The sequence below is a fragment of the Petaurus breviceps genome, unplaced genomic scaffold (genome assembly GCF_028583685.1).
Source record: "Petaurus breviceps papuanus isolate PSGF00001 unplaced genomic scaffold, PetGlider_PUasm1.0 38, whole genome shotgun sequence".
In the NCBI taxonomy this organism is placed as follows: domain Eukaryota; kingdom Metazoa; phylum Chordata; class Mammalia; order Diprotodontia; family Petauridae; genus Petaurus; species Petaurus breviceps.
The window spans coordinates 6442492-6452241 of NW_027186304.1; positions in this window are offsets into that span (position 1 = coordinate 6442492).

Here is a 9750-nt window from a genome sequence, read left to right on the forward strand (position 1 = left end):
CTACTTTCCAGGAAGTCTGTGAACATGAGTGGGTGAAAAATTACATCTTTATTTTCATTAACCTTAAGTTTCCTTTATAATGCTTTGTATTTTGTTTTATGCATTAAAAGCATTATTCTAAAAAGGTGTCCATAGGCTTAACAAGTCTGCCAAATGGGTCTGTGACAGAAGAAAAAAATAAAAAGAGGTTAAAACCTCTGGTGTAAATAGTAACCTCAACAAGCCCTCTTCTTGCCCCTCCCCCCAAAAAGTAAAAACAGAGCAAATGTCGTACAGAATTGTTTTCAGTAATATAGATATATACCCCAGAAAATATAGGAAAAATAACACAAAACTTCAAAATTAGGTCATTGTAATCCAAAAATTATCTTGCCTATGGAAGCAGAGTTTTACACTCAGTCATGTGACTCTACATTAGGAGAACAGCAAACTTGACTGGTCATTCTTTATCATTCCAGTTCAAGTCCATGAAGAGGTACATCAGATAAAGTGTTAGACTTGGAGTCGGAACCAGCCAAGGATTGCAGACAAGTCACTTTGTGGCTTCAGTTTCATCAACTATAAAATGACTATAACAATACTTGTTAGTATCTACCTTACAGGGTTATTGTGAGGCTCAAATGAATGTTTTCATAACATTTTGTAAACTTTAAAGCGCAACATAAATTTCAACTATTTTTATTATCAAGTATCCTCAAACTATGAGGAGTTTGGTGTGCTAACTGTATATAGACAGTTGATTCAGGATTGACAACCACGTTAGTAACAAGTAATTTCCTGTCTGTTGAAATATAATTAGCTTTATTTTTTAAATGTCATTTATGATTGCTGTGTCCAGGACCTCTAAATCAATCAACACATCGAGTACTTACTATGTACCAGGCATTGTGTTGAAAACTGATGATAAAGAGAAAAAAAATACCCCTTACCCTTAGGCAGTATACATTCTAATGGTAAGGGGAGAAATATACACAAATAAGTACACAGAAGATACAAAGCAGATGTAAAGAAACCTTAGTGGGGAGAGTTCTAGTTGCTGGAAGGACCCAGAAAGATTTCCTGCAGAATGCATGTCTAGAGAAGAGTCTTCAGTAATCCTAGGAGTCTAAGAGATCAAAATGAGGATGGAGAGCAGTGCAGGCATGGGAAACTGGCCAAGGGTAAGAAACGGAGATGGAGTATGTATGACGTGAGGAATGGCAAGCAGGCTACTATGGCTAGATCATAGATTGTGGAGAGGGAATGTGTAAAAAGACCAGAAGGAACAGAAGAAACCTTGTCATGAAGGGTTTACATGCCAAATGAAGGAGTTTGCATTTGATCCTATAGGTAACAGAGAGCCCCTGGAGATCTGGAGGAACTTGACAGATAATGTGGTCAGACTTGCACATTAGGAAAATCTCAGTGGTGGCTATGTAGAAGATTGGAGTGGGAAGAGACTTGAGGCAGATATGCTATTTACAAGGCTATCCCAATAGTCCAAGCAAGAAGTGATGAGGGTGAACTGGCATAATAATTCTGTAAATGGAGACAAAGGGATGTACCTGAGAACTGGTGTGGAAAAAAGAAATGGCAGTATGTGATAACTGACTAGATTTTAAATTAAACTGGTCTTTGGTCTTTCTCATTCCTTATTCCTGAAACATTTCCATGCATATTTTTTCACTTTTCCTTTATGCCCACCTTTTCATTAAAGTCTCCAAGTATTAAAGTATATGTTGATTTAACTTCAAGAGGTCTTATTGAGTCCTGCTTAGGGTTGATTTTTTTTACATTTACATGCTTTCCAACAGATATCGGTGCATAAACTGCAATTATTTTCATAGCAGTCTTTTTTCAAATACTGATCATGAGCACTGCAGTGCAAGATCCCACAAAATGATATTTCTTCTAGCTACTATAAATAGAAAAGACATGTGATGAGAGACAATACCTGAAAAGACAAGTCCGGGATGTGTGCTGCCATGGGATGCACTAAGTATGAAAAAGTTACTACGTTAGAAAATTTAGCATCAAATTAAGATAGAGGCTCCTATAGTTCATTTCCATTAAAGTATTTTTTTTTGCTTTTTGGAGGGGGGAAGGCAGGGCAATTGGGGTCAAGTGACTTGCCCAAAGTCACATGGCTAGTAAGGGTGTCAAGTGTCTGAGGTCAGACTTGAACTCAGGTTCTTCTGACTCCAGGACCAGTGCTTAAAGTATTCTTAAAATGCATTTATGTTTGATGGAATACAACATGAAGTGCTTGATATGAGTTATTTATCTCAATGTGAAGACATAAGGACTGAGGATAGAGGTGCCCACCACAAGTTATCTGGGAGTAAACGTGCCAACTGAGCTTTGCTTGCTTAATTATTTTGCCTAACCTCACCCCAGTCTTAGAACTATACATACACCTTAGTTCAAAGGACAGACACAATGAACTAAATCCTCATTAAAATGAAGTTTATATGTCATGGCACTTCTAGGATAGTTGCAATACCATTCAGTAGCTTGGGGACAGTAAATTAACCAGGTAACAAAAGACACTTTAGAGAGTTTAATGAATTAGCTAAATAATTGCTTCTATCATCTGCTTTTCTCCCTGAAGCTAAGTGGCCTGAGAGGCTAAATGTACCTCCTTTAAACACTCCAGTAACCACCAATGAATAATTTGGGCAATGGGGAGAATTAAGCTCATTAATGACTAAGGTTTATTAGCTAAACTTTTTTATACCTCTTTTCCCATTTGTTTGTTTTCTTTTGAATTGAAAAATGAAGAAAAAACTGAGTCTTATTCTAATACCTCATCGTGGGATAGAAGTAACCTTTAATACTTGTAGCTCTCTGACAATATGCTACAAGGTCTGTCAGGCTTCTGCAAGTTGGGAAATTGTTTTGTTTTTTGTTTCAGTATTGTATACCTATCATCATTAGACTAATCAAGCTAAGTGTGGAGTTATTCCTAACTACACGTTTATTTGCCAAGTGATAATCTTTTGACTCCAACAACTCATGAAACTGTCCAGGGGACAGAATGTCCATAGGGACAAAATCATGAGCCCTTAGAGGATTAAAGTAAACACAGTCTTGAGATGCACAAATATTGCATATCTAAAAGAAAACATTTTAAATGGAAGGTAACATACTCTGATTAAGAGATACTGATCTTCAAGCAACAAATAATTATTCTCACTGTTGGCAATGTCCTTCTCTAATTGTTAGAGGAAATACAAAAACAAATAAGACATGATCACCTATGGCAAACACCTAGCAATTCAATATGGCAGATTAAACAGGGATAGCTCTAGCTATAATATAAATTAGAATATAAGTAAAAATCAGATTTTTTAAATGTTATAACAAATTCAAAGAGGAAGAAATCACTTCCAACTGGTAGAAATATTGAATAACTTTGGGGGGGGGAAGGAAAACAAACCACTTCTGTCAATGAAAATGTATGAACACTATACAAAGTCACATTCTGCAGGATAAGCAGGCACCAACACCTAAACCAAAACCATTTCATTTGAGCTCTATGCCCCATCATGTAACACGATATTCACACGTTAAAGTATCTTAACTATCGATACAGATATTACTGGAATTCTTACATATTTTAGAAAGATTTATAGAATACAGGATCAAAACCCGAGCTAGAATGTAATGGAGTTGATAGGCAGTCATTTAATTAATATCTAGAATCTAGTAAAGCCGTAACCCCTATTGAAAGATATTGCAAATAGATATAAATGTCCTTTTTTTTTCAAGTGGCCCCTATGAACATGTACTAATCTTATGTGCTTTTTGAAAACAAGTCACAGTCTTTACTTGTCAGCATATACCTGAGACTCACAAACTGCCTCCCAAACTCCCTTGCTGGCTGCTACTTGGGCCCTACTGTTATCAAATAATTCACCTTGCACTCTTCTATGTTTTAGGAATCCTAGTTTTTGAGTACTTTTAAGTATTGAGTATTTCTGTTGGAAGAAAAATGCTCATGAGGATAACTGACAATAGCTAAATAGAATGAAATACTCCTATTGGAATTGTGACTGCAGTAGTATAATCTTTCTCAGAGAACTAAACCAAATCTTTGACTCTTTCCCCTGAACCTTTAATCACTCAGATGTCAAATAAGATCATAGTTCTAGAGCCAGAAGGGACATAAAAAATACCATAGGGCTGAGGCCCTATAGGTCATTTTATAGGTAAAGTTAAGAGACTTACACAAATTCACACAGATAGTAAACATCAGAGGTGATATGTGAACTCAAGTCTTCTACCTTCAGGGCCAGTGTTCTTTCCATGGCAGTATTTCAAGAAATAACTTGTTTGGGGGCAGCTAGGTGGCAGAGTGAATACATTACAGGACCTGAGTTCAAATCCAGCCTCAGACACTTGACACTTAACTAGCTATGTGACCTTGAGCAATTCACTTCATGCCTTGCCTTACCCCTCCTTCAAAAAAAAAAAAAGAAATAACTCATTTTATTTATTTTCATACTAAAATAATAAATTTAGGACAAGATAATGAATCTATATTACTATTTTAACTTCTACTCTGGATGTGTGTATGTGTATATATATATGTAGATATGTATACATACATATGTATGTGTGTATATATGTGTGTATGTGTTTGTGTGTGTGTATATATATACATACATATGTACTATATAGATGGGCAAAAGTTGAACCAGCTTTAACCCATCCTTGAGCATAATGACATGTATATACATATGTATTTCTACATGAATATGTATATGTATATGCAATAGGTCATTAGTATGCCAATTGTTACGATTTTGTTTGAGGAAAAAATTTTATTCCCCCCTGCCAAAAAAAAGTTTCAATTGTATAGTTTTCCCCAGGTCTTGGGGCAGGGGTGGGAAGCCAGTGGCCTCAAAGCTACATGTGGCCTTCTAGGTCCTCAAGTGCAGCCTGGATTCAGTCAAAGGGAACATTTACGGTTAGAGTCAATGATTTTTCATCATATAGGCAAGTAAATGTAACCAATAGGTGATTTCAATAAACATTTTCTAATGAGGCTAGAAATAGCTAACACTCCTTGCATTTGAACATTATCATGGATTTTCTTAGTCTCAAAACAATTATTAAACAAGTCCAGGGTGTTTTAAGACAAAATGAAGTCAGAAGTTTGTTTCAACTGTTTGGGTTTGTCTACCCTTAAGAAGATTCCATAGTTTAGACATCAAATAAGTCTCTGTGCTAGGGAAGGGTTCTAATTAGTTTTCTTGCCCAATAATAACCATGGAGCAAGCAGCCCTTATGTCATCCCGTAAGCCTCTGTGTGCTTTGCAAACTTTCTTTTGTTCTGTCCTGAGCCAGAGCCCTGAGTGACCCATGTCCCTCAATAAGAGTTTTTCAGACTGACAAACCAGATGACACAAATTATTTTTAATTAAAAGTGACAGAATATTGACTGTTACAGACTTACTTGTTAGAAGACAATGAAAAGTTTCTGTTCTGTGAATTTTCCATTAGACTCAGAAGTGATTATTCTGCTTTCGGGTTTAGTTTAATCATTGCTTTTTCTATCCCAGGTTCTGGGATTCATTTTTTCACTTGGGCCATTAAGATAAGGGATAGTGGGAAATGTTCAGGACTTCTAACAGCGCTTGTAGAGAAGTATTTGTCATAAAACACCGACGACTTTCTGTAGCTGATCTTTGGAACACAGAAAAGGTTCCATGTGCTATCTTCCCCTTTCCCTCAAAAAGTCAGTTTTCTTTGTTCTTCCTGACAATACTTAACTATGTTACTGCTTTGCTCAGGAAGCCCCATTAGTTCCCTAGTGCTTATGAGATAAAATACAAATTGTGTTTTGCCTGCAAAACTTTTCACCATCTGTCCCCAGCTTAGCTTTCCAAACTTGCAGCACATTACTCCCCTTCATGTTTGCCTTCTATATTCTAGTCAAAATGGAATTCTTGGAGTTCTAAATATTTAACAACCTGTCTCCCATCACTGTGTCTTTGTACAGACTAGTGCCAGTACTTGAAGTGTATTCCCTTCTCACTTCCGCCTACCTTCCTTCAAGGCCAAGACCAAGTATCACCTCCTCACAACCTTCTCTGATGCCCTCCTCCATCCATTGCTTTGTCTTTATTTTGTTTCCTCTCTAGCAGAATGTAAGTTCCTTGAAGGCAAGTATTGTTTTGTTTTTGCATGTATATTCCCAGTATATAGCCTAGTTCCTCATATATAGTAGGCCTTTAATAAACACCTCTTGAATACATGAATGAATAAATGAAAAGATGTGGTCTACTATAGAATTTTCCTTGCCTGCTCCCTTCTAACACTCTCATCAAAATTGCCCCTGATATATTGAGCATATTATTCACATAAAAGATATATATGGATATGGGTAAGTAGTTATTGATATTCTCCTGTTTGGTGTTTTGGTTTTCTCAATAGTAACACAGACCATTTTTTCTCTCTGTATGGTATCTTTTCCTCCTTAAGATATCTTTAGAAATTTATGCCTCCACAATCTCAAATTATGTTACTTCCAACATGGACTTCCCCCATATTCACTGCTTAGTGTAATCCAGATGTTTTCCCATCCTTATCTTTTCAGTGCTATTTCTACTGTTCCTAGAAGCAAATCTGGGAATGATTCTAAACATAGTAGTTCCACTGTCCTTGATGGTAAGAAGAATTCATAATGATAAATCTTTACACATCTTTTGTACCTTTCTTTTCTTTGTGCATTTCTTCCATTCTAATCAGTAGATACATTAAGGATGTCTTTACTTAGTTCTATCTCTTGTCAGACTTTCTTCTCACTGTCTTCCCTTATCACGTTTTTCACTGTTTTATGAGTAGATATTGGGGAGGGAAGAAAACAAGAATGTATTGAATGCTTATTATGTGCCAGGCACTATGCTAAACTATTTGATGTTGCTCATAATCTTCCACTATCCTTCACCATAAAACTTTATAAAAGGGATTAATACTATAAACTGCTCTTGCCCTATCTCTCTGCTTGACAAGAAAGTGCAGTATTATCTAAGAGAATGTTGTGTTCTTTTGTCTCCCCATTATGACAACCGATTTACATCATTAAATGTCTATGCAATTTGTGTTTTTTGCTGTCTTTTCTTCCATCTATGTCCCATTTAACATTAATATGATTTAATAGATAAGACTGGAGTTGTTTTAGTTGCAAGCCATATTTTTTTCTGATTTCAATTATTTTTCTAGTTTTTTAAATTCATTTTGACTTTGCTCTAAAAAATTGAGGATCTGGCTATACACAGACTATACACATGTGGCTATACACATTCAGGAATGCCTCCTACATCATTAACAAGGTGTTTCCTGTCTGTTAAAATATAATCAGTTTGATTTTTCATGATGATATTCAGTGTTTACCGTGGCTAGAAACTTCTGATTTTTTCTCAAAGTATTCATGATGTGCAGGAAGTTCCTGTGTATTTGACAAATATGTTTTCCTAATCCATATTTGCCATAATATTTTTTGCTGTCTTCTATACTCAGTTTTACATTGAAGTCACTAAGTATCATAGCATATGTTGATTTAATTTGTAGGGTCTTCACAAATTCTCTATACAGCTTCTCTACTCTTTTTTCATCTTTTTTAACTAATATCAATGCATGTGATGAAATTGTTTTCATGGTGGTCTGTTTTTGCAAATACTTATCATGACCACTGGGATATGAGATGACAAAATGTCCCATGAAATAATGCTTCTGGTTGCCTTCAAAGCATGATTTAAAAAATATATGTTTATTTGCATCTCAAAAAAAATTAATGGCATTCTTCAATTTAGGTGAAACTTCTTTCTTTCATTCTTCCTTCCTTCGTTTTAACTGCATTTTAAATGAAAATGTCAACACTGATATGATTCCATACATCCAGTCCACTCATTGGTCAGTGGGAAAGGATCTCACATTTAGCGTATCAATAGATAAATTAATATACATATATAGTCTAAGAACTGGAATATTCTAAGCATGGTTTTCCCAGTTTTCAGTCATCCTATCAACACAGAAATTGAAAGGATAGAGAGGACTGAGGGTCATTACAATGGTGTGAGGATTAAACAAAATAAATTTATTTACATAATAAACCTAACTTTTTAAGTATTTTAAAATTTTTAATATGAAATATGTCCTGCTTTTGCTTCAGAATCACTTGTTACATGACATGCATTGAATTCGCAAGATTGTGACATTCATTCTTTAATTTCTATTTATAAAATCACACTTTCATCACGTTGGATATTAAAAATGCCACTGATGAACAAGCACCTTTCTCAAGCCTCGCCTTCACTGTAGCCCATAGATGTCCAATGGAGTTTACACCAGGAGAGTTCGCATACCCAAGACGCATGTTTATCTGCATCTTTTGACCAATTTTTAATCTGAAAAATTCTGCTTTTCAGTATATCAAATATATTTATAAATGTTCATCCTTCCTGAGATGGGAACAAAATGTCTAGGCCCACTGGAAACAAAATTAAGATCTCCAAATCCTTTGGAGGGAGTTGATGTTTAGAGCTTGACGAAATGCCTAGACATTACAGGCTCAGCTGGTCTTCTGACACTGGACTAGATACAGTCTTGAAATTAGTTAGTTTCATCAGTAAAAATTACCTCATCGCGCTCTTCATTAAGCCAGTCGCTTTATTGTCTTGCCTATGACAAGTGGTTTTTGTTGTTATTCATACTGGTCTTCTTAATGTTTTTCAAGTTCTAAGAATCTTACACCACAATGTAAAGGAATCCCTGACAGTCTCTATAGCCAACAGGACTCTCTAGAAGTCTTTGCTTTTGGTAATTGGGCTACTTTGAAGCAACAGTTTGTAGTTCTCGGCACCATTTTTCCTTTTAGACTGTCCTTTCCTTTGTACTTCAGTGATCTTGATCCATTGTGGGTTTGAATGATCCTTTAAAAAGCTTGACTTCCTGCCAACAGCTAATGTAATATCTATGACAGTCATTAAAGTAGAAGGAACTTTTACACATTTCCTTGGGTAAATGGGTGGGGGGAATTGATTGAGTAAATCAGTTAAAGCATCTGACCCCCATTTAAATATGTTTCGATAAGCTAAACCCTAATATATTAACCAAGTGAAAATACTTCTGTATTGAATCTATCAATCCTAGGCCTCAGACTAAATATGAAAAAGTCCTTGTTCAGCTTTAGTATGTGTGCATTGGATACTTGAGATCGGCTACGAAGCTTAAGTCATACCCTTTTGTTGCTTTGCAGAATATCAGGCCAATCCTTGGGAAACAGATTTAAATACTTCACAGTGGAGCAGATAACATTCAAACTAAACACCTAAGAAAGAACTTCTTGGAGGGGAAGACAATTTTAGCTTCAACCCCTACCATCTGTCATAGGAGGACTAATGAATAGTAACTGATAATCATGAGAACGACATACTGATGGAAGTTTATAAGATACAGAATTAGAAAAACACCTCCAGGGGTGGCTAGGTGGTGCAGTGAATAGAGCACTGGCCCTAGAGTCAGGAGGACCTGAGTTCAAATCTGACCTCAGACACTTAACACAAAACTAGCCCTGTAACCTTGGGCAAGTCACTTAACCCCAATTGCCCTACCTTCCCCCCTGCAAAAATTTAAATTAAAAAAAAAGAGAGAGGGAGTATGGGAGAGTTGCAGGGATTTACTACCTACTCCACCATAGAAAGAAAGAAAGAAAGAAAGAAAGAGAGAGAGAGAGAGAGAGAGAGAGAGAGAGAGAGAGAGAGA